Source organism: Limanda limanda, chromosome 14 (assembly GCF_963576545.1).
Source record: "Limanda limanda chromosome 14, fLimLim1.1, whole genome shotgun sequence".
Taxonomy (NCBI): domain Eukaryota; kingdom Metazoa; phylum Chordata; class Actinopteri; order Pleuronectiformes; family Pleuronectidae; genus Limanda; species Limanda limanda.
In genome coordinates this window covers 5,697,825-5,724,853 of record NC_083649.1, presented here as the reverse complement: position 1 = coordinate 5,724,853, position 27,029 = coordinate 5,697,825, and the positions used below count along the sequence as shown (strand labels likewise).

General features: G+C 41.5%; 1 protein-coding gene across 3 annotated transcripts in view; it reads left to right on the top strand.

Annotated features, from left to right (window-relative positions):
• The window catches only part of cadm1a (cell adhesion molecule 1a), a 347,324-nt gene that overhangs the window by 418 nt on the left and 319,877 nt on the right, over positions 1-27,029 (top strand). The gene's annotated exons all lie outside the window — the stretch shown is intronic.

Below are 27,029 nucleotides of genomic sequence, written 5' to 3'. Positions count from 1 at the left end.
TGTGTCTACACGTATATGGGGAACGTGGAGACACACATGAGACCTGCGTGTGTCCCCTGTTTGTCCGGTGAACACTCCGGTTCCGGGACTTCCTAAACCTGAGCCAACGCTGCTGTAAAAAATCACGGGAAACAACCGATGCGTTAAAGTGCATCGTGCAGCGGACTCCCTTTAGAAATATGACGATTTTGATCTGATCCCACAGGGGTTGTAAATCCCACGAAAAAGAACATAACTTAACGTTAAATTGTGATACTATGCTATTGTTACAATTCGGCGGTAATATCGCGTAAGAACAAAGATTTCTTCCTCGTTTTATGTCAGTTTTGTCGGAATTCGTCCGCTCCGGGTCACCCCGCGGAGACGAGTAGAAACGCGGGCGAACCCGTTGTAAAAGTAGGAATTTCAGCAATTCAAAGGGCTTCTCTGTGTTTTTAATGTGAGCCGAAGTTAAAAGCACAACACGGTGATTCGCCTTGTGTGTTTATCTTCCTTGTTACACAAACGTACGTCTGCTGGCACACGATTGAATATTAAATCGCACGTTTTTTCAAAGGAGATCGGTGGCTGTGTTTCTCTCATTGAACGATCGTGACTGGATTTGCAGCAGCATCATTGCAACATGTGAAAGGTTTCGCTCGGGTGTAGTCGGGCCAGAGCTGCAAACTGCGACTGTGTGCATGCATTTCGTTTCCACGCTTTTGCTTTGATTGATGTTGAGAGTGATGTTGTTGAGTTGGAGGATGCGGAACACACACACACACACACACACACACACACACACACACACACACACACACACACACACACACGGGGACACACACGAACACACACGCTTATTTACCGCACTGAGGCGGGATGGAGTGTGTAGCGCTGCTGCTTTTTTGCCATTATCTGAAGTCACAGTTTCCCTTTGATCTTTGCAGTCGTTACAAAACAACGTGTGTGAACTGCTCGTTGCTTCTCTGGGCTTGTTTGTCTTGTCTGCCACACTGATATGATAAAGATGTAGAAACAGCCCCCCCCCTACCCCTCTCTCTCACCACGCGTTCACACGCAATTACATAACTGGGTATAAAAAGTAAAGGTTTCTCTGCTGAGTTTCTCCTTTCCTGCTTCTCATGAACGATTCCAAACCTCAAAGTTCCCTAGTGCGAAGCTGCTGCTCACAGGGATCTAAACCGTTTTTATGCTGAGTCCGAGCCTCTTAATTGTGAGAGGGACAGAGGAGGCAGATGTCCACGTTTGTCACATTGTGGATTATCCACCAGGCTTAATCCATTACAACGTTTCATCCATTAAAATGGAGGCACGGTGGTGGTGGTGATGATGATGATGATGGTTTTGCTTTTCTTCCTCCTTGCCTCCATGAGAGCCAGTTCAAAGTGTCCTGTGCAGCCACAGCTAACCACACAGGGCTCTCTGCTGTTCCCTGGACGATGGGCAGAGCTGCTCCACCTTCATGGAGATGGCTCCACTGATTTCAAACAAAAGCTCAGTGTGCCTGCACAAAGCACATCAATTATTTACCTGTAGCGCACAGTACACAGAGCTTACATTGTGCTGGGCAAGCATTGTTTATTTGAAATAAATGGGAAGTTGGTTAGTGCGATCTGGGGGCTGGGGGGGTGGGGGGTATGAATTGCTGTGCAGTCAGGAGAGAAGAGAGGCAGTGTTAATTAATTTCTGCCTAACTGTAAGTTCCGTTTTGGCACACACACACACACACACACACACAGGCCCACCTCATACTGTCATCATATCACACAAGTGCTCCAAATTAAATGGATTTATAAGGAAGCATTCACAGTTCAGTACGTGTGACTGCATCGCTCTGGGTTCAGAGGGCTCACTGTGGAGATGGTGTTCGTCCACGGAGATGACGTTCAGCCTTTGGAAGTGAGTCGATGTGGGATGTTTTTGTCAAATCGCTGGTTTGTATACATGAGGAATATTTCAGTAATTGCAACTGACTCGAAGAAGGAGTGGGAAGCTAACCATGCACGAGGGGTAGATTCATTTATATCCACATTGTGCATTCAGATGAAAGGCAAGTGACTCTGGTGATAGTTCTTTAATGGAACGTTTGTACCGAGGGAGGCGTTTTATTGTGGTCATTGGAGAGAACACAAAACACAATGTGATCGCTATTAGAGCCCGACCGATATATCGTTTGACCGATAATCTCGACAGATATCGGAAACAATATCAGCGTTTATGTTTGCCAACACTCACTACCATATTGGTCAGGCTCGAGTCACTATTTATACACAAAGAAATATATCAAAAACCCATATAAAGTCATATTATGTGTATTTTCAGTCGAGCGTTTGGCCTCAACTGTCTGAAATTTTGTGTTTAGATTCTCTTCCTATATTCACTATCTGTAATGAATACTTGATTTTTAAGATTCGTACAATTTAGTAAAGTTTCTTTAATATAATCTTTTTAAAATGAGGATACTTTGACATTATAGTTTAATATTCAACAAAGGTAGTTTTTGTAGGACATTTTTTGAATCCCAACCCTGTCAGTGATAATCCTGCTGCCCTTTAGGGATAGAAAATGCTACGCAGGCACATCCTGTATCCTGTTGTAATGTATTCGTGGTGGTATATTATTTAAATGCGTCATTAAGCCGTTTTTATGCACCTTCCTTCAGGTTTTATAATAGAAACATTTTTGCGAGTCCAATGGTAATGCAGAACTTACAGGTAAAAGACCAGAGGCATTACAGCTGCTATTAGAGTTCAAGCGAGCTGAGACTTGAAAACTTTGGTTGGGCAAGCGAGGAGCGTCTGCTTTCATTTTTCTGGCGTTATGTAATGATCTGATAATGCAGGTGAGGGCAGAGACTGTGAGAGACTGTGGGAAGAAAATGTTTTAATGCCATGTTTACAAATGTCAAATTCATAAACATAGGTATGTTGAGTGTATGGCTGTTTCTCTCCCTCGGTTTACCTGCTTCCTCAGTGTTTGATCTTGGATGCTGGTTTATGTTTCCTATCAATGTTTGATGCTGCAGTGGATAAAAGCTTGTTATGTCTTTTGCACAGATTTAAGCTTTGCCAGGGAATCCAGCACATTTCCCAGTGAAGGGCAGTCAGTTTCTCTCTTGCTTGTTTTCTGCATGCAAATAACAGCTTTCTTCAGAAGATAGACAGGACTAAGTAGATCCCATTGGAACCTATTACTCTGTGGTGGTACAACGAGTGTTAATCCATCTATTTCTCTCGCGGCATTGTCGTCACACCTTTTGTAGCCTGGCATGCAGCCTGCTGCATATCTTATCAAAGGATTATTTACTTTTCATTATGGGGTATAAAGCCCAAGTTAATGCACAGCGGAAAACATCTATTTTCTGTAGGTTGGCTGCTGCTGTTGCCGGCCTGAGTTCACAGCTTATTATTTTATTAACTGCGGCGCCGCTGATTATTACGTAAAGCTGATTATTACTCGAAGCTGAAGGGCTCAATGAACTGACATCTTTACGGCCTTGAGGTGATGATTGGATGAAGGATTATTCATATACCGTTTGACATCACTATGAGAAAAGTAACTCAATAGAAAATCTACGTTATAGTGTCCCTGAATGGGATTATTTTTTTCTTTTAATCCATACAAATTTAGGCTGTGGTTTCTATTTATTTGCCTTAAATACATAATAGTTATCAGATACGATTTGTTTACATCCACCCCTTCTATCTATTTACAGTATTACTTGCCCTATTTCAATGCCTGATGTGTTTGCTGGTCTTCAGGACATGAGATGAGAATTCAAAAGCCAGAGATTTAAAGGAAAGCATTAGTTTTATTCATTCGTGATGTAGCAAGTGTTGAAATCAAAGTCATTAGGTTCCATGTGCAGAATTGATCGAATTGATTGTTCCATGTGATCTTTGGAGTCCTGGAAGCACGTCTGGGGACGTTTGTGTGTTTAAGGTCATCAAACTGTCGTCTCCTGTTAATAAATAACAAAAAATGATTTGGGTATTGGTCATAACATCAGTTGTGAATGTCAGACCAGCCTGGTGCTCACTCAGAAGAACTGCTTCACTTCGTCTGATCCGAAAATACTCGGTCCAGTTATTTGGGCAAGAATGTATTTAATAAAACTTTAGAAAGTATTCCAATCAAATCAGAAAGTTTTATTATAGTTTGACAACTTTTTTAAAACGGTGGATAGAATGCAGGTTTTTAAAATGTCATACCTGTTGTATAATCATTAACCATTTCAGTCATCTTTTCAGTGTGAAACCCTGAAGCTGAAAAGATTATAATTAAGTCTGGAACTAATGTTTAATTTATTTCACAAAATTCATCTGAAAAATAATGAAAATAAAAATCCTCTGAGAGCCCAAAGCAACATTGTCACGTTGCTTGTTTTCTTTGGACCAACAGTCCAAACCCAAACGTATTCAGCTAGCCTTGAAATACAAATCCCTCCACTCGTCTACAGATTCAGATCTGCTCTGGTACTTCATTAAGTAGACATGCCAGGAGGACTTATTAATAGCGTACTAAATTAGTCATTCATGCTTCTCTTGGTAGTATAATATGAAATGAAACTATTAAATGTTGAGTGTATTTATCCATTACTTTACTTTAACAGTGTTAAGTGTTTAAGCTTTAGTACCATTGTCCAATATCCACTCCTGAGTGTTCAGGGATGACTGTAGCATTATCTGCGTTATAGTGCACGCTGGTGACTGCAGTCCCACTGTTAATGGCTTTAATATTCACACCAGCGTTAACAGCTCTCTGTCTGTCTGTGAAAAGAGTTTTGAACTTGCATTATAACCCTTGGAGTTTCAAGCTGTGTCGTTTGAGTTTGATGATGGGTGAATAGATATGACTCGGCAGAACCAATCAGGAGGCCGATCTGGGCGTCTAGGCTAGTTTTTAATTGGCCTACGAAAATGTGGCTCGTGATGATCCCTAAAGTAAACTAGTCCGGATTCAAGGAGTAAATGTACAAGAAGTGATGCATTTAAAAATGTGTATTTGTGCGGACGTAGCCTCGGGTGCTGGAGCTGGTACCAACAAACATCAAACGGTAATTAAATGAAACTCCATCATCTGCGAAACAAATCACTGAAATTTGCTCAGCAAACAGCCTCGTTACATAAGTTTGCTTTAAATATCTTTTGAATCAAAAACATAAACTATTTTGTTCTCACTCTGCACAGTGTGTTTGTTACAGAGCTCTATTAATGCTAATGGGGCAGCAGTTTTTAATTGGGAGTCTTTCTGCCCTATAGATATATGTTGTTGTTCGACTTATACGGTTTATACGAGGAGATTTATTGATACGTTTTTGCTTGAACTGGCACAAAACCTTGACAACGGGCAGGTTCAGAAACAAAGAGAGCGTGTGTTTGTTGAATCGCTGGTTTGGCTGTGAGACAAGCTGCTAGGAGTCCTGGTGATGGAGAACAGGTGTGGAAATGGACTTGTTCTGCGTCTGTACCCCCCAGCAGCTTTCTCCAGCTGTAACGGAGAACAATGGTTATACTCCTGATGGGAGTGAACCCCCAGTGACCCCCCCCTCTCTCCTCCCCTCCCCTCCGCCTGTTGCCCGCCCCGGTCTATAGTGAGTCTGCTGGCAGGCCAACAGATGACTGGGCCGGGTCGCATCTGGCCCTCTGTGCACTTAGTGTACTTAGTGTAATCAAAGGGAAAGGAAGGTTTACGGCCTACTTGTTAGTGATCCGTCGACTGATGGGATGTCAAGTAAGCATGCTCCGGTTCCAAATCTCCCGGGAGGTTGGGTGGTGGGTGGTGGTGGGTGGTGGTGGGGGGGGGGGGGGGGGGGGGGCAGAACAGCAGCAGCAATCTGCCGCTTCTGAAAGGAGTCCTACTGGCCCGGGTGTCGAATTTAGACCAAGCTGTGCTATTAAACAAGTGAAATGAGTCGAATTCAACTGACATTTGAATATTTATGACTGTATTTGCATAATGGTGATGTACAAAAGGCCACTGAGGTGAATGCAGAAACTCTGTGAACATCACTTGTTAGGGGTCTCGTCTGCTGGGTCCTCCAGCTTCTCTCAACTAAAAAACAAATGCTGGTGAGTTACAGGAATCAGTAAAATCACTGGAAAACAGAGGGAGAGTGAGTCTTCAGTCCTCAAGCATCCGACGACTGTGATGCATCAATTCAGGGATTTGAGTTTTTATATTTTACATTTTAATCATGTAATGTATTATACATAACCATAATGAAACAGAAAACCCATATACAGCCTAATGCATAGAACTGGAAGTAAAGAGACATATTTTACACGTAAAATGTAAATGCATATCTTTTCTGCATAGTTTATTCTGTAAAATAAAAAGTGCATATTGGTAAACCAACGTCAATATGCCCATTTTGGTGGATTTATCAGTCGGGCTCCAGTATATATTTATATTAAGCTGTATTTTTGGCATTAACTACATTTGGCTTTTAAGAGCAGTTGTGTGACATATGTGCAGGAGACTGTTGCACTGCCACCTGTTCGGTTCATAGATCATTAATGATTAAATGCTTTTAAACCACAGGTCATTTCTAGCAAACGAGAACAAACTCTAAATCTGGTATTATTAGTGCTAAATGAAAGAAAAGGACTTTAACACATCCTCTCTGTGACACTTCCCTCTCGTCACTTTTCTCTCAGGGAACAGATGACCCTGGTCGTTCCTCATGTCACGACACAGAGCAGCTCACGTTGCACTCCAGTGACACTGTCGACCAGCTCTCTGTTTGTTGTGTGGCGTCAGACGTTATTTGGAAACTCTGGCAGCAGCTGGGCTCCAATTCCATTTCTTGCCGTCTGACGATGTCAAAAACCCCCAAAGTGCTGCCTGATCTAACTTTTAAAAAGTTAAATAAAATCTCATTAAGTGAGATTGGTGGTTTGGGGATTGGTATTTCATCAGCAGTGCTGTCACCTGGAAACACAACGTTGCAGCATCTTCAGTAAAATCCACTTAAAAGTGAAGGTGTTGCTTCTCGCTTGTGGAGAAACAACGACACAAAACTCAGGCCTTTTTATCGTGGAGCACAAGGAGGAGCCGTGGCAGCATGAGAGCGCAGCCTCAGGCGACAGGATCTGTCCCGAGTGTCTGACACGTGGAGGAAATCCTGACCAAACACCGACAGCTGGGATAAAACACAAACTCAATCACAGGCCGATATGATCACATGAATAAATGGACACAAATGCAAAGTGGTTGATGCTGGAAGCCATGAAAGAAAAATAGAAATAAGTGTACTCCACGTAGAGAAATGCGTCTATAGCTGCGTTTCTCTGAGAATTTAATCCCTGTGGATTTTTCCTGCTGATGGTTGAAAACATGCTTGTTTAAGTAGTTGTGTATTTCTTGGTTCGACTTTATTTACATCAAGAGGAGAAATAATCGGTTGTGTTCTTGATTTGCATTGTTTCTTGATTGATATAAACACACTTTATTCTAAACACTTTACCTGTTTAATTCATTTCAGACTTGGCTGCTCAGTTTGTTCTTAGCAGAAATATTGTTTCTACTTTGCAGTTTTTGGAGGACTCTTTAAAATCTCTTCATTACGATCACATCAATGAGGCTAATGGGTTTAATCTCCGATCAGCCTTTTTAATGTGAAAAACCCTGCAGGAAATGTGGAGCTTCATTAACAGAAGCCTAAGTGTCTGACACGTGGAGGAAATCTTGACCAAACACAGACAGCTGGGACAAAACACAAACTCAATCACAGGCCGATATGATCACATAAATAAATGGACTAAAATGCAAAGTGGTTGATGCTGGAAGCCATGAAAGAAAAATAGAAATAAGTGCACTCCACTTGGAATAATGCGTCTATAGCTGCGTTTCTCTGAGAATTGAACCCCAGTTGATTTTTCCTGCTGATGGTTGAAAACATGCTTGTTTAAGTAGTTGTGTATTTCTTGGTTCGACTTTATTTACATCAAGAGGAGAAATAATCGGTTGTGTTCTTGATTTGCATTGTTTCTTGATTGATATAAACACACTTTATTCTAAACACTTTACCTGTTTAATTCATTTCAGACTTGGCTGCTCAGTTTGTTCTTAGCAGAAATATTGTTTCTACTTTGCAGTTTTTGGAGGACTCTTTAAAATCTCTTCATTACGATCACATCAATGAGGCTAATGGGTTTAATCTCCGATCAGCCTTTTTAATGTGAAAAACCCTGCAGGAAATGTGGAGCTTCATTAACAGAAGCCTAAGTGTCTGACACGTGGAGGAAATCTTGACCAAACACAGACAGCTGGGACAAAACACAAACTCAATCACAGGCCGATATGATCACATAAATAAATGGACTAAAATGCAAAGTGGTTGATGCTGGAAGCCATGAAAGAAAAATAGAAATAAGTGCACTCCACTTGGAATAATGCGTCTATAGCTGCGTTTCTCTGAGAATTGAACCCCAGTTGATTTTTCCTGCTGATGGTTGAAAACATGCTTGTTTAAGTAGTTGTGTATTTCTTGGTTCGACTTTATTTACATCAAGAGGAGAAATAATCGGTTGTGTTCTTGATTTGCATTGTTTCTTGATTGATATAAACACACTTTATTCTAAACACTTTACCTGTTTAATTCATTTCAGACTTGGCTGCTCAGTTTGTTCTTAGCAGAAATATTGTTTCTACTTTGCAGTTTTTGGAGGACTCTTTAAAATCTCTTCATTACGATCACATCAATGAGGCTAATGGGTTTAATCTCCGATCAGCCTTTTTAATGTGAAAAACCCTGCAGGAAATGTGGAGCTTCATTAACAGAAGCCTAAGAGCATTGAAAAAATTGGTTAAATAGAAATAAAAGGGAACTTAAAGTGGTTATTATTGCTCAAAAGAATATCAGCAACCAAAAATATCACAGTGGAGGAAGTATTCACGTGCTTTCCTCAAGTAAAAGTACTTAGTTGCCGTACTCTCTTGCATACACAATGTTCTTTCTACATGAAACTGACTCAGTTTCACAACAAATGAACAATCATCCCTTCATGTAAAAGCATATTTACAGTTTATTTTGTCTAGCTGCCAGTTTACTGTTGGTGTGTGACAGACACACCAAACACACACACATTTCAACACACCTGATATGAGCACGTTTGTGTGTTTTCTTAAGGGGTCGGATCAGGGTCAGTGTGTGTTTGTTCGTCAGAGGTTACTGAACGTTCAGGCATCACAGATGCTGCCAGGTTCTGTGATGTGTAAAACTATATTGATTTTTTTTTTTCCCATTTGATGGTTGATGGGGGAAATGTTGAAGTGTTTTGGTTACGGATTTAAAAAGCTGAAGAGGGATCGGCCATCACGTCGGAAGCTTTCTCTCTTTTCGCATCCACATGTTGGTTTCAGATTCTTGTTCGGGGAGGGGGGGTAGAGGTTATCAATTGTGTGTCTGTTATGAGCAAGTTTGCATAGTTTAATATCCATTTAATATCATACCAAACATTAGATCATAATAATGAGTATGTGTGTTTGGCCTAAAATACTGTTTAATTTAGTGATCACGATTTCCTCATTAGTCATTTTCCTAATGTGTAGTTATCTGTTATTGGAGAGAAAAGTGAAAATCTGATAAATGTGTATCTTATCTAACTGTATAATGTATTCGTGGATCATTTACGTATAATGTAATGTATATATGGACCATTCATCTCATCCACAGCGTGGTGGCTCAATGCATCACATCCCAACGGTAGGGAAAACGCTTGAGAAGCTCTAATAAAATGCAAACGGTTTAATAATCTAATCTGAAGTCCCAAGCGAACCATTGTCATTCACAGCGAGAGAAATGTTTTTCCATTCCGCTTTTTGAATTTACAAAGGACAACAAGTGGCCTTTGATTGCTCCTTTCCTCCCAGTTTGAGGCCTTTATCGTCTCGCTGCGCCGCCGAGTCGCAGGGAGGCATCGCTCGCTGTAATTGGGCCCGTTTTGCCCGCATTCATAGATACAATGCTGAGTTCAACAATGAATGAATAAGGAATCAATGCATATCATTTGTGCTTTCAACCAAATAAACAATACAGCTGGTGTTCCGTTGTAATCGTCGGAGGGGAAATGAATGCCCCTCTGAATACAATACAGGTATGCATCAGCAATTGGAGCGCAGTGGGCCTGAGTGATCCGGGTTCTCCCATCTTTCATTTTACATAACACTCCAGCTTGTATTACATTTGCTCCTGATGAGGCCCTTCAGGCGGCGGCACTGTCGGCCGTGGAACCGGATCACGTCTCCCCACTGTGCTCCGCTCTCGTCCTTTGTCTCCTCCATTGTAACCGTGTCTTGACTGATATTTTCTGCACCGGTGCCAGACACGCCGCTCCACAGTGATGCACCGTCTCATTTTCTTTGTGTCCTAGTTGGATGTTGCGGAGGAGAATCTTACCTGCTCCGGAACAATGGGGCCCCTTGTGCAGAAATCCTAGATTGCGGAGCTGTGAAGTTCCACTTAGTCTCGTTCAGTGTCACCAGCAGGTTCTCTTTTGTGTGGAAAAGGGAACTTATTAGCAAACAATAGCCTCCAGAGTTACAGTTTCACAATTATTCTTCACGGCAGAAATCTGATATGTTTCTTTTCAGAGCCTGACCGATTTTATTGGTTTGCCAAAAAAAAAACCTGTCTACGCCTTTCACAGACGCATGTTCACTGATATACAGTAATGGAACCTTTAATTTTACAGAATTTGCAACACTTTTATGTTTATATTTTACGTTAAAGTGTGTTTTATCAAATCTATATAATACATACATGGTAATATTTGTATTTTCCTGTTATAAACAGTTAATTTTTATTCATTTAGTGTATAAAGGGTAAAATTTCAAACCCTCAGTTTTATTTCTTTGCTATAAGATTTTGATAACGTCATCTATGGAATCGCTGCCATTTCTTTTATCCTATGTATCCGCAGATATATGTTTTGTTGGTATAAATCCACATTGCTCGGGCTGTAGTTTCTTAACCACTGATGGACACACAGCTATTGCAAGTGTAATTTAATTTGTGTATTAATATTCTGTTTAACATTGTTAACATTCGTGTTCTGCATTAGGGGTGCAACGATTAGTCGACGTCGTCGACAAAAATCGATGACAAGAATAGTCGCTGACGAATTTACTCGTCGATGATTCGTTGGTTACGTCACAGCACGTGTTTTTCGTGCCGCGCAGCGGAACTAAACGGCGTTTTACCGGAGGTGCTGATGACAGCAGCTGAGGAGTGAGCCATCTCGCTTCCTTCCTATCTCTGAAAGTCGCGCATGTGCAATAGCGTCAAAACACGGAGCATTGCCGGCTTCCGCTGGACCAGCATCGCGCACCAGAAAGTAAAAAGTTCGGGAGAACTTCACCCGTAACAGCCCGAAAAAAACTACCTGCAGTATCTGCACAGCGGACCTGTTCTCCATGGAAGCAGGTCACGCGCATGTTAGGAGGAGGCACGTGTGACGTCGTAACGGAGACGATGCGGACTCGCCTCTGTCAGATGTTATATATAAACGTATATACCTGCGCGCAGGATTCTAGCATCCATTACAAAAATATGGTTTAAACTTTTTATTAACGAGTTTAAAAGCGAAAAGTTATCCTATTGCCTGACAAACGTCTTTTTTTAATCACAATTATTTGGTCAGAAGAAGACTGTAGTTTCGTTTGTTGATGTTTTTATTGCTGTTACTTTCCCTGTTATTTTTGTTAACAGGAAAAATGGATACTTGATTTTTAATTTATCTTTTTTATTAGAACTTTGCCTGTCCTTGGTTTTAAATGGTCAAAAACTTGATTTGTCTTTGCTTTTGTGTCACAGTACCCTTATATGCAGCAAAGTTTATTAAAAGACATTTTTTTTAATGAAGTAACAATCTTTATTGCCTGTTTTTTCAGTCATCACATGCCTCGAACAACCTCAAGCAAAATTTCAAAGCTGTTTGCTAAATAAGAGCAATTGAGAATTTGTGTCATTCATAATCCGATTAGTCGATTAATCGTTTCAATAATCGGTGACTAATCGACTATCAGAATAGTCGTGAGTTGCAGCCCTATTCTGCATAGACGGTTAGATTTCCTTTCCAGATTATGCTGTGTGTATATATTACAAGTACTATTTGTATTACAGCACACTGTTTTTAAATGTACCACAGTAACTTACAGAAGACTTCTAAGCTTCGAGTACATTCTGTTGCCTACATTTTGTGTTCATGTTTCTGTAATTTATCAAAACAAAGAGCCAGGAACGTGGGTGTGACAATGGATAATTATATTTCCCATCCAGTAGTTGAATAGACAGTGGAAGAAGTAATTTATGGCATTTTGCCTTTTGGGTCTAATGTTTAGGAGTTTGTCAGCCCCAGAAATAAGTTTCCAACCTCTGCTCTGGACAATGATAAATAAAGATGTTTGTTGTGATCTCAGGGTTTTCCTCACTTCACAAAGCACCTGTGGTTCAATGCTATGCATGTTTGTGCTGCTTTCTGCTGGAAGCCAAGGCTCTCTGCGGTTTAGCCTTCCGTTTTGGCTGTGAATGTGGAGCATTTTGTTCAGCCAGGATCTTACTGTAAATCTTAACTTGACCTTCTCGTCTAAAACAGAGACGTTATCTTATACACAGTAGATACATATAGGTATTTAACAGAAGGAACCAGAAGTAATGGAAAAATCTGAAAACACTTTTTAATGGCTTCACCAAGGCTAATATCCTATCTCGCCATGTTGGAGAAAGCGAAAACAATTCCTGGATCTTCTCTATGCAATCTGCTGGATTCTTCCTTGGGTCATAACCCATCAATCCACAATACATCATGGGAATCATTTGATCAGCAGTTTTTGGATAATTCTGAGCACCTGTCTCCACGCAGTCCCAATAGTCCCCTCATAAAACCCCATTTAAATCATATATTTACGGTTTTTAATTGGTCAGACTCATGAATATCAATCCCCTATGCTTAGTTTTGTTTTCCTAAAAGATCCATTCCTTTGGAAATTTGTGAAAATGTAAAAAAAACGCCTTATTTTGCAATGTTTAAGAAAGTGAAAATAAAACCCCTGTGACAAAGTTTATTGGGTTTGTTCTTCATCCTTCAATTCTGCTGTCAATCAAACCAACCACCTGACCAATAGACAGGTGGGTAATGAACTCATAACCCTCAATCAACAATGATTCTAATGAAAAATATCCTTTTAAATAGGTGTAAATTTGGTAGGGTTTATTTCTGGAATTACCAGTTTCAGCAAGTAGGCCAAACCAAGCCCCTGCTCTTCATCAGCCTCAGATCTGATGAACTTCTAATCCAGTTCACTTTGCGTGTCCCTGTGTGCTTTCACTCAAAGAGGACACGCACTATCATTCAGAGATTACGAATACTTTAAATAAATCACTTAAAATGAATAGAAAAGTCCCAGACTCTTACAACTGAAAGCTGCAGATTTAGTCGTGTAGTTTTTCTTTCTCCGCCTACAGACGAACACTGAAGGAGAGTTGCCTCTGTGCTGTGTTTCGGTTTCACATTGGAACCATCAAAAAGCCACGTTCCTCTGTACAGACCCGTCCTCAGGCACTCACATCCAACAAGCACTCAGGGAGAAATCACGTCCCGCGGGAGCCACAGATACCAATTTGTCCACCGAGTGGGAGCGAAAGCAAAGTGCCTGCTCACCACGCGCCCGGCACAACTTTTATTGTACGAGCAACACTCGGGAACCCAGGCCTCTTTGACAGGTCATGGCTCTTTCCTGTTTGACCTCAAGACAAGCTGCTTTGCTGAAATTGTTGTTCGTCCATCCATTACAAGCTCCCTGGGAGTGTGACTTGTGTCTGTGTGTGTGTGTGCGGGGCCGTTTTGATTTCTCCATGGGTTTTTCCTGAGCCCCAGCTCCTAATAAGTAATGTTTCCTGATTATCCGCTAACTAAATCCAGTGCAGCCAAAAAGCCACTTTGCTGTGTGGGAGGTGAAGGACTTTCTCTGAGAAGTAGGACACCACTGAGTGAAGAGGACGGAGACACACCTCGTCCACAGCTGACATCGCAACTGACAAAAAGAAATCCTGAAACGATAACCAAGCGAAGATGACACCCTGATGACATGCAGTGTATTTATGTGAAATGGCTTTTTTTTTTTAAATAACACAAGGCTTCACCTGCTCTAAAATATGACACTTAAGCAGCCGATCCAAATTTAAACAAGCTAAAAATGTCAGTGGGAACATCAATAAGCGGCTCTACATTTGAGGGTTTACTGAAAGTTGTTTGAAAACACCACGGGCAGGGTGTGTGTGTCTCTGACTGAAAATAGAAATGAAAAGGAAATGTTTGAACCTGCCCGCTTTTTCCAAAGCAGTTCCTGCCGCTTTGAAGTGTGTCGTATTTGTTGGGCTTCACTTGGCTGTCAGATTAATACCTTCTCGACTGAAAATGAAAATGGGTGAAGGAGCAGTTAATCCGCATAAGAATATATATTTTTTTTGGGAGGATGAGAAGCTGCTAGTCTTACAAACTGTCTGTGTATTGATTGGTTGTCTGGCATTTCAAAGTTGACCCTACACGCCAGGATCATCTACTTCTCTCCATATTGCCATTTGCGGAATCTGGGCTTATCTTAGCATTTTGTCTTTGAGTTGCCAGTTATGATGACATATATTATATATCTGCAGTATAGCTGTGAAGTCTGGAAAAAGGCTCCTGACCTTTTGAAAGTGTTTACCTGAGGTGACACGGTTGTTACCCGTCCATAATTGATCAGGAATGGAATTATTCTCAAGAGGAGGTTAAAGTTGTCAGAGCAGAACCATTTCCCCCCCAATAAACTATGCAGGAACTTATGGATTTAATATAATGTCAATTTATAAAGTATTCGGTTATTCCTTGGAGCAAATGTTTTGTTTTATTTAGTTTTCCCCAAGATATGAGTCCTTTCATACTGGTTCTGTTCATCAATAAAATAAAACCATAGAATAAAACTGGCTAAAAATGAGAAGCTGCATTTAAATGTTTTCTACGATGATCTACAAAAGTGAATTTGTGTTTTTTTTTCCAAATCTGCTACAGCCAAATCATTTCACTTTCACACTTGCATTTAAACTGTAAGACTTAAATTTACACCGATATAAAAACGTCTGTTTAGCCACAGTGGATTCCCATTCGGAAGCTGCTCTTCTGGCCCATGTGACTTCTTCTCAGGGAGGGGAGAGGACGGCATTCGTAGATTATTCATCAACCTTTTTGCCTAAAAACTAAAAAAAAAGATGCTGCTTGGGCAGAATTTTGTAAAGCTTATGTCATGGTTTGCTCCCATCTTGGCCTATTTTTAGCCACAGATGCGAAGTGAGATGCTTTCACTGTGCAGCCCTGCAGCTACACTCATGTGTGAAGCCTTGGAAGTAAAGCTATTATGATAATAATAAAACAAAGTGACATAAGCTAACATAACTTACAATGCTTTGCAGTTATTAAACACATAACTCAATTCATCCAGTGACGCATGAAGGGGAAAGGACACGTGTTGCTTTGGGTAAATTGTACAAATGGGGACAATGGCACGAATTCACACTATAACACAAACACAAAAAGGTGACAGCGACGACAAATGGTGAAATATACAAAATATTGACACGTGTACTTCCTCACCTCTGTATGCTTCTGCTTGAAACAGCTTCTGCTGTGTGAAGTGTTTATTTTGGGAAGTTGCAAAAATGGCCCCAAATTACACATTTGCTACAATCTTTGGCTATTTGGTTGAATTCGTGAACCTTATGAGTTCAGCAGACAAAGATCAGACCTTGGAAGATTAAAACCCGGGACAAAGCTTTCGCTCCCCGCCGCCTACAGAGCAACTCAGCATGTTCCCATCACTGTAAATCCTCCTCGTCAACTCTGACCCGTTGAACAATGGAAGCGGCGGACGGTGGTTTTCTCAACATGCATTATATTCCCTCCCACAGCAGAATGATTGGTCTATAATTGAGGCTTAGAGAAGGCTATTAGTGCGCCTGTAAAGCCATATAACACCATTATACCCCACGTAGGTCATGTTTGTCGTACAGTAAATCAGAGGCAGGCTACTCTAAAGTTTACACTCTGAAGTCTTAAGGAGACTAAAGTCTAAAGACCTTTTATTGATTGTAATGAAGACTCTGCTCATTTTTGCATTAATTCTCAATCTAATCAGTTAAAATGCTGATTCCAGAAACCTTCACACAATTTGTATTCACACTGCAACTACTTTATCCATGACCTTAACACATTTTTCTGGGGAACTGAGGCAAAGGAACTGAGCAAAATAAAAACCCTAAAATGTATAAATATCCTTCGTCTCCTCTGTTGTTTTGTTTTTTTTTGGTCTTTGAGGCTCAGAAAACAGAATTTCTTTCCCTCCTCCTCGACGTTACTGCCTCGTTTTCCCATTCTCCCCCTTCAGTTATCGTTACATTGCGCCTATAAATAAGTTTCATTGCCCATCCTCCCCTTACACAGTACGCACCCTACAAATCATACTCTTGAGTGCAGCGCCGTATCTCCTCTTCCTCGCTCTTTGGCATGGGTGCAGCCTGGTTAGATGGTTGCCAGCTGCTGGGGTCAAAATTCATTCGGCGTTATCGGAGCTCTGCTACAAATCAGCTCGAATTAAGCGGTTCACTGAGTATTGTTTGTTTTGTGGAGAGGAGCAAATGTGTGTGTTGATGTATACACATAAACAAATATAGGTTTTCAATTATTTCTCCTTATGTCCTCCAATATTAAATGTAAACGCAACTAGAACAGCTTTGAATATTCTGTTGTCACTCAGTAGTGTTAGAAGAAAAAAAAGAAAAAGGAGCATGGTGTGAAAGAGCACATCAGACAGTAGAAATCAATTCATTGCGTCCTCTGTCAGCCACAGATGGTGCCACTTCAATCTCCTTTCCATTTTGTCACGCTAATGTGCTGAAAGATGACAAGGGAGGGTCATTTCAGAGCAGAAATAGCAAAGGCTGAGTGCGGCGGCGGCCATGTCAGTCTGCCGTCTATTTTGTCACACTAATGTTTGGAGAAATGACAACTGTGGTCCATTTCCTGCGGAGGAATGGCGAAGGGATTCAGTCGCCTGTGACTGCCGGTCCAACGCTGCAACAATTTCCCCGAGAGGGGCCGGAGCTGCGACCTATTCGGGATGTTTCCTCGCCTTTTTGGAAGGCAACATGCTCGGGAGAGATTCCTCCTGATGCTCAGAACTGAGAGCCGTGTTGTGACAAAGAGCCCGTTTTCCAATTTGATCCAATATCTGCGCTGAGTTCTTTTATTAAACGAGCGTCTCGCATTATAACAAAGGCTAAATCACGAGTTAAATGTTTAATGTTATAGCAATAAACTACCACGTTTAACCTGAAACACTGCACAAGATAATGTGTTTTTACAAAAAGAGAAGTTTCTTGTTACGTATTTTCTATAGTCATTTTATTCTAATAAAGTGGAAAACATAATTTTTTGTAACGGACATCATTCATAGGCTGACGTGTGCTGTAGAGGTTTAGATATTTCAAAAATCCGGACTAATAACTGAGGATTAATATTTAATAAGGCAGAAGTTGTGAGACAAAGTGATTAATATTCACAGTTTTTCATATTTGCGTCTCCGACACAACTGTGTGGTCATGGGGCTGTTGATTTTATTTATGGAGGAGATGAGCACTTAGCAGAAATGTAAATACGTTGATGTACATCAGAAGGAAAACAGCAGTAGGAATGCGCACACGCTTCCACACACAGTTGCCTTTATAATGATTTTTCTTTTGTTTCCACACACAATTAATCACAGTCAATTAATGTTGTTTTCGACTTCGGGATTTTCTGTTTTTGTTTGAAATGAATCATTGAACACGTTGACAGGCATTTGTAATTGGTTTCCTAAGGTTTTTATAAACTAAACTTAAGAATACATGCATGTAAACACCCCTGGATAATACTTTGCAAATCAACATTAGTTTGAGTGTATTTGTTCATTTTGATATTTTTAGGTAAAGATGAAAAAAAAAGATTCATTTCCTGACATAAGTTTTTAATAAGTTGTATATCAGTCTAAAACCATCACTTCATAGCTCTGTGACATACTTTGCTAGAGTCAGTACATTCATTACGTGCATTAAAACTCCCATGTGATGAATGCATCTGTATTGTGCAGTCAAAAGAGGACACGGAGCAGCACAGCTCGTCACTGCAGGCCGCCTCTGAACCTTTGTGTAATTAAAGTTCCTGCATCTACGGCCGTTCACTCGGCTGCCTCCCTCCCTCCCTCCCTCCCTCTGTCAGAAACAAGGGGATTATGGAGCACCCAGTCTCTGAGAATAATCAGTCCGGCCTGTGGAGAGGCAGCCTGGAAATTTCTCCCAACTGTTCCTGCCGTCGGTGCAACGTCACCGTGTTCCTGCGATGGAATAAATAGAGCCTCGGTTAGCTGAGCTGTTCCCCCCGCTGTTGTGAATGCTGCTGTGTGCATGTGTCTGCATAACCTGCAGCCACCGGCGACAGGAAGGTAGTGGGAGTAGCTAAAGAACCTGGAAGAGCCACAGGAAAGAAATGACTAGTGACAAGAGAAGATTGTTTATAAAGATGGACGACATATCTGCCGCATCTTGATCGCCCCCTGTTGGCTCGCTGCTGTATTGATCATAAACATTCATGGATGGGACATGGACCAAACTAAAAAACATGGCTTCTGTCATTTATTGGTTATTTTTATGCTGTTAAAAAGGGTTGAAATGTAATGATTGACAGCTGAGTCTGACTCACGATTGGTCGAGTGCATACATTGGGTCTACCCCCCCCCCCTGTAAAATCTAAATTTTTAGCGTACGATATAACAAACTAGCTCAGATATATTAAAGAGTGTCTGCTAACTCACTTTTTCAGAATAAAATAGTAACTTAAAGTGTATATCCCCAGCCAGTTTCTATCCTAACCCTCTGTGTTTTTATTTTGAAATGCCAGGCAAAATTTATTGGTTATTTTTATGCTGTTAAAATGAGTTGAAATGTAATGATTGACAGCTGAGACTGACTCACGATTGGTCGAGTGCATACATTGGGTCTACCCCCCCCCCAAAATCTAAATTTTTTAGCATACGATATAACAAACTAGCTCTGATATATTAAACATTGTGTGCTTACTCACTTTTTCAGAATAAAATAGTAACTTAAAGTGTAAAACCCCAGCCAGTTTCTACCCTAACCCTCTGTGTTTTTATTTTGAAATGCCACACAGAACAACTGGGTGATGCTCTGTCATGAGTACAGAGAAGATCCGCCCCCTGTGTCATCTGACCTAAACACAAACATCTGCCAAACCTCTCGACCTCATCTCGACTGCTTATATTAATGCATCAAGCCCATGCAGAAAATCCGTTGCGGAGGAACGGCCGAACATCCAGTACGAGGTCCCGCTGCTTCCATATTTAGATGCTTTGAACAGCTTTGGATAACACATCCCGCTTTGTTGCACGACTCGGATTAGGCCGGCTTCTCTACTCCCCTGGTTGAAAAATAATCTATTACAAACAGGCTCCCTACTGTCGTGAGCTGATCGACTATTTTGAGGTCTGTAGTGCGTCATTGCAATAATGCACCGTATCAGTTAATATGTGAAATTGTTCATCAAATGCAGCGGGGGAACAAAAGTATGTTTTGGTTCATATTTACCAACCAAACTTCCAGAGATGATCGCTGAATGGGTAATTTCAGCCCTACTGGGAATGAATATTATCCCATAACAGCTTCCATACTTCTACAGAGACACAGAAGTATGGAAGATGGAAGATGGCTGCAAGATTCGCTCCCATTCAGCCACGAGATAAGGACCAGCTTGCTGTCAGCCTTCCAGTTCATCCCACTGGTTTTGGATCGAGCTGAGGAACCACCATTGTCTCAAATATCATTGTATTCATGCAGCCGGTGATAGAAAGCTTCTCTTCCCTGGAAATTTAAGGGACGACCAAAATCTAATAAAACAGAACTAGATTCAAATCACACAAAAGCAGGGATGAGACAGTTACTGCTGGTTGTAGGGAAAAGTGCAGTAAAATGAAAGATGGTTATTATCAGAGTGATTAAAACCATTTTTTAAAAGCTCGAGGTAAAATCGCATCCAGCATCAACCAGAGTTAGTGAAGCCGTGTTTCAGCTGCAGGAGGAGCAGGCGGGGGGGTACATGGGTTTGTTTTGCATTATTGAAGACGTGAAGATAAGAAAAGATGGTGACTGAGCGCGGGACTTTTTTTTCCTGCTTTCTCTGTCGGGCTGTCTCTTGGTTTTATTGTAATCGACTCCTTTTCAGTTTTAGGACTCGTTTGTATTGATATAAGTTTTGTGTCGAGATGTTGTTGACACAGAAGATGGATTGTGTCGTCGTTCATGTGTTGAGTGAGAGAATGATAATAATAGTCTGAAATCTACAATGTTCTAATAATAATTAACTTTAATTAGGATTTCAGTGTTTGTTAGTCCTGTTAAACAATTTCAGCACATTTCAGATGATAATGTCACTTTAATTGTTAATAGAAAATATCATATTATTATAACTAGTCAGATGAGTTCATAATTTTTTAATTGCGTAGTTTAGAAGTGGTCTGGTTTTGCTGTGTTGACAAAAACAGACCATATGTTTTCTTGAATATTTTATATTTAATTTTGTGGAGATTTATTTATATACAATTAGTGTTTTTTAAACCTTTCCTATAACTGGGGACTTAAATCCAATCCCCATTGAATTAATGTCGGTGTGTTGAGCTATTCAGCTTCAACACAACGTTTCCCTTCCTAGAACCTCGCTCGAGCTTAGAGAGCAAATTAAGAGACTAAAATAAACCCTGCAGATTTTAAATAAAACATTGCAGACATGTATTAAAATTATGAATGCCCCACTAAACAGTGGGCGGAGACCCGGGTGGTGACCTATGCTGGCGCCAAACAAAGCTGACCTTCTCTCCCAGTCACATGCGATTCCTCTCACTTCCCCAAGCAGCCAGCTGAACCTTCTGGTTCCGTCCCTGCACTTAGCCATCATCAAATATTCATCACTTCCAAGACACTGTGGCTTCGCTCACACTGCGGTAAACTTATCTCATCTGACAGAATTACAGCTTGAACCGTGACACTTAGCACCGGCTAATTTACACCTTTTCCCTCTCGACCTAAACAGAACACTATGTACACATTCATTAGGATGATGCTGCTGCTGATGCCGCTGCTGCTGAGGATCTCGCTCGTCAAACATCTGCTTTCGAGCCTCACGACTTATGAGTCCATTAAGAGACATTAAGGAAATTGGGTAATTCAATAGAAGAAAGTATTTGAGATCTGGAAATAGGTGAGAATGTTTTAAAGGATGAAAATCCGGCGGTAAAGACGGAGGCAGCAACAAGCCCAATACTATAAATAATTAAACGCATCACTCTATTTGCTCTTTGGCCTGAAAAAACGTAAATATACTGTTTAAATCTGCATCTAGAGGAGGATTATAGAACCGGGACTGAAGCCAAATCATCTTGATCGTCCCCTGGTTATACGCTCCGCCCCCACCATGTTAGTAGATGGGACATGGGCCGAACCAAAAAGCGAAAGTACACATCAATTTGTCTTTAGTTGGGGCTCATCACACTGATGTATGTGAAAGTGTTGAGTTTAACAGGGTGAGTCTGTCTGTTTACCAGCGGGTTAATCACTCTTCTGCTCTATTGTTGCACTGGTATCCGAGATATTTCAGTTTCATTCTTGTGCAACAGGAGGAAGTGTAGCCGCGCCGTCCACCTTTTAAACCCAGTGTATGTGATGGACCAATCTCCGTGGGTATGAAACTCTTTGATGGTAACTCCAAGGACCCCCTACTCCTGAAACCCCCGACTGTGGGAGGCTGTGTATTTGATATCGAACACGCTACAGAAGAATAGATTTCTCTCCGACATAGTTGTATTTTTGTGCTGTGAGCCAGGATACAGTGTCTCCACAGAGCAGGCGGAGAGCAGCACACTGTTTCAAGAGATTAGAGGCTGGTCAGCCCGAGGAACCGAATCGATTCGTCCTCTCAGGGAAGGGATTGACCGTGCATTGATCCAGATCTAACAGGAGCCGGAGATGCACCAAACCACTGAGGGTAGAAGACGGATGATAAGAGGAGACCCACCTCACAACGTGATTCCTGAATCACAGAAACCATAGTGGCATTTATGTGCTCATCAGACGAGTCATTAGGGGGAAGGCCTGAGTGAAATTACTGGAAGGGCAGCGGGGGAAGCAGAGATGACGGGAAAGGCAGAAGAGGAGCAACGTCCTGGAAGATGAGCACCCATTTCCACTTTTTAAAAATCAAATATCAGTTCATAGTTCTGCTCTCATGTTGAAGTTTGATTTCTAACAGGGTACATAAAGTGTAAGACTTAGGAATGGCCTTAAGGGTGAGGCAGTTATGTTTGTCGCTCGTCTGTAGAACATCAGAATCTGAAAAATATGTTTTGAAAAACAAGTGGAAGATGTGTTGACTTTTATGAATATTGAATAAATGCCGCTGTTTAACCAAATGGAATTAATTATTGAGGGAAGTACAACACTGTGTTTTCAGTACAAAGAAAAAAAACTACAGAGAAGCAGAATGACGAATTTGACATCATTCTACTGCTGGATTTATTGTTGTGGAATTGTGCATAATTTCTGAATGCGACACAACTCGGCTCAACCTCCCACAGAATTGCCATCGTTTTTCTTTGCTTTAATTTAATCACATTTACCAGTTTCTTCAGCCGCAACAAGGGAAAAAAAAGGGGGCCACAGCTTCCTGGAAGCAAATGTCATGCAGCTCTTTACAAATAGTCAAATATATTAGTTAAGGAAGGGCCGGCTTTGTCAGAAGCAACAACGTTTGTCTCTGTAAACGGAGACGAGAAAGCATGAGGGAGGGTGGTGATGTGCAATGTGAAGAAGAGAGAACACACACCTCTCCCCATCCCCCCCACCCCCAAATCTCCAAGGAAACAAAAGCCAACAAGTCTAAAATAAATATTGTCCATGAGAAATGTGGTTTCCATGCCTCGTGTGGATGTTGTTTACTATAGGTGATGCCATCCGCTGCAACTGTACGTTTCTATAGTGGGAATGTTCCACAGCGCAGGCCTGAGTGTGACTAGCAGATTGTCACCGAGCCACCGAACTTCCATCAACACCCACAGGAGTGTTTGAGGCAGACTTTGAGAGTTTGACACAATCGGCTGCACGGTTTGGCTTTGTTATGCTTTTAATGCTTTATGTTTTTGTGTAGTTCAAAGTCATAGTGCAAGAGCTGTCGTTTTAGAATGTATTCAAAAAAACGTTGTGAGAAAATCGAGGGTTCAGAGGCAAAAACAACTCTAAGTCTTATACGTTGGCCATTGGGCTTCATTCTTCATTCTACACTTATTTTAATATTGTTTGCAATCAGGATTAAAAGCCGATCCTCTGAATGTGACGTTAGGTTTTTGCAGATTTTCCCATTATCAGCGTTGACGTCTGAACTTTCTCTGTGGGACTCTTGAAGAAATCGCTGTGTTTCATCTCCGTCCGACTTCCTCCTTTGCTCCCATCATAATTACCACGGCTGCTGGTGGTCGCCTCGCAATCAAACGTAGCCGCGGGTGGTAATGAGCTTCTCACACAGATGACCTATGTGATAGTTGTGCAGGGGATGACTGTCCTAGTTCTACTCCACTACACAGACACACCATCATGGAGGAAAATGCACCAAACTGCTGCAGCTTTCACCACCTTCGATGTAAACACAGGCTTCAAGCTGCCTGAGTGTATGTTGAAGGAGAAAATGATGCAAGTCTCTTCTCCTCGTTGCCTGGAAAGAGGAAATATTTAGGCCCTTTCTTTTATATGATGGTGCAACGCTCTTGTTTTCGACCACATTGTCTTTCCCCTCACTTCTCGGAGGCAATAAACTCCCTCTTATTGGCTGTCTTTCTCAGGAGTGTAATCTCACCCAGGTTGAGCAGCATTTAATTGCTATTTGTATTCTTCTGTTATCTTCCATAGGAAGGAAGAATTTAAATGCCTGACAGACAAAATTAGGGTTCTGTTATGTGGAAATTTATCCTTTAGTATAGTCGCTGGCCCCGTAATTAGCCCGGCCAATGACAACGGGAGGCTTATTGCAAAACAAACCCAAAGGCAGGGTGCTGATGTGTGATGGGGATTGGATTGTTCTGGTCTGACACTCACCTATTCTCTCTGCAACCCACATTATTACTGAGACTTGGAACGCTGACCTTGTCGACTGGTTCAAACACTGAAGACGGCACTTCATTGAATTCAGCTCAATAGTTCCTATGTGGCCCGTCTCTGTCTGTTTAACGGAACCAATTAAACTGTTAATTCTCGGCGTGGTTGGGATCCAGCGATAATGACTGCAGGAGAATGGAAAGCGTGCGAGAATCTCGGGTACGAGTCAAGGGTGGGGCTCTTCCAGCTTCTGAGGGGCTTCTCATTCAGTCGAATGGCAAATCAGGCCTGAGAGTTCCAGACAGAACTGTTTTTTTTTCGTGGCTTTGTCAAGACTAGTTCATTTGAGTCTATTCAGGTGGGCCGCATTGTGCGTCGCCCCTCCGCCCATGCATTTCATTTGCCAGGCCCCTTTGTTTTGAACGGTGCTGGAGATGAACCCGAGGCAGTGAGTCGGAGCGGAGGCAGGGATTAGGACCGCTCGTTTCATGCGTTCTTGGAGGTGGGCTTGCTTTGGAAATGTCAAGGAGGGTGAGGGGGATACAACTCTATTCTAATAGATACTGTAGTCACATCCCAGCTGTGCTGTAGAGCGAAGGGCAAACACTTCAGACTCTGGCTCTTTAATAGGCGGCCTACGATATGCGAGGGAGTATAGACGCTCTATCCAGACGCTCTCCTGTAAAAATCACTGCAGTTTTAGGACACTGGCAGATTTCAGCGTTTAATGGTTCTTAAAATATGGTCATTAATTTGCTGCTGGAACAACCTTTACTGTTCTGGGAGGATTTTTTTACCTGACTGAAGGGATTTTTATCTGATTCAGCTGCAGGAACGTCAGCGAGGTCAGGGTGGCTCGCCGGGGTCGTGGACGGGTTCAGGTCGAGGTTCAGGTCCAGGTTCAGGTCGAGGCGTTTCTTTGTGCGTGTGGCTCATGACCGTGAGGGGAATATTTATTTATGAAAAGGAGGCCTTCGTCAAACTGCTGTTTCCTCCAAAGAGGAGGTTATGTGTTGTGTGGTGTGATTAAGGGCTTGAATACATTTTTGTAATGTATATTTTTTCAGTCACAGAACAGATAATATTTCTGCATTTGATGTGATCAGTTTGCAGTAAACCTCTGTGTACATGGTATGTATATGTAATCTCTATTATTAACAATATGTTGATAAAGAGGCCAATCAACCTTGGTGGAGGTATGTGCTCCTCTAAGCTGGATTGAGTTTTCTCTTCATTAACACAACGTTGCTCATATAGTTGTTGAGATTTTAAATCGTGTGAGTCTTGATATTTTACCAATATTTAATCAAGTTGTATGTTTTTGACAGTATAGGTTGAAGTGTTTTTACCAATTTACTTTCATTCTCCACTCCAGGCCCCTCTTGCCAAATTCCTTCATGGATCTTTCTTGTTCTAGAAAAAAATTCTGCAGAAAAGACCCTTTAATATACATCCTGTCTATATACATGACAAATTAAATTCCCTGATATCTGCACACGCTGCCCGGCTCATCCGCCCAGTAGTCGTAGCTCTGAGTAAACATTCATTTAATTCCACATTCATCTAGAATGCTGCATCACCTTTTGTTTTCTTATTATCCCATTCTCCCCCCGCCAGCAGAAAAGAAAAGCCAAACAACAAATCAAAATAGAAGCCGAAAACTCTCATTTGTTAATCAAACTTGGGACAAGAGGTAATTAATTATTTGGAATCAGTCAATTAATTTGCATAATAAGAGGTACCATAATTATGACTTCTGCTACTCAAGCCCAAAATTGTAATTAGAGATTTAGTCTGCATTACAGCAGAAAAGCCTGTTTTGTTGGGAGCTGGTTCAGAGAGGAGATTGAGCTTCCGTAGCTCTGGGACGGAGAAGCTGGCAGAGCTGCACCAGAATGAAAGCTTTCCCTCCACTGCCTTTCCTTTGCTCGGCCCTGAGGGGAAGTGCTGGGAGGACTGATCTTCTAATCTGTAAAGAACCAAGACCTCAGCTTTCAGGGGCCCCCGACTCTCTCAAGTCAGCTCCGGCCCCCACCCCCATTCCTTGTCTTTTCTCCTCGGCTTATATATATTTATTTTTTTTCTTCCATTTCCATTTGCAAGGAAATCCATAATTTGAACAGCCCGTCCCGCTGCCACGGAGAAATGGGTGGAGCTGGAAGATGAAGGGTTGCATTAGTGTGTTGATATTAGGCCTCAGCTTCATGCTCATTCAGCTGTGAGGCCTTGAGAGAGAGAGAGAGGGAGAGAGAGAGAGAGAGGGGGAAAGAGGAAATGCAAAACCTAAAATAAAATATGGGAGGAAATGTCACTCGGTGTCTTGAGAGGACTCAGATCGATGCCAACTAATCATCCACTTTACTTTGCTGCATAAGGTCAATTAAAGGACGGCAGTCAATTTAAGGAGATGCTGCCGTGTCCCAAAGCAAACAAAGAGGGCTTTTAACTTTGTGTTCGTGCTATCTTTAGCATTATGAGGTTTTCTGAGTGGAGCCTGACTGATTTACCGACTGGTCGATGGCGTCGGCCGATATCAGTCCTTCACAGACACATTCCCCTCTGCAGTTATGTTTGCCAGTGTTCAAAACTTTTGTTCTACAGTTAGACAATGTGTATCTATGTCTTTATTTTATGTAACATGTTTCTTATAGGAGGTAAACATGTATGTTGGTCCTATTTATTCATGGTTAGTTATCAAGTTTATGGGTAAACCGTAAAATATCGAGCCTCAATGATGTTTCTTTCTCATGAGAGGTTGATGTTTGTTTTCAAAATACATTGATATTATACTTCTTTACTCCTGAAT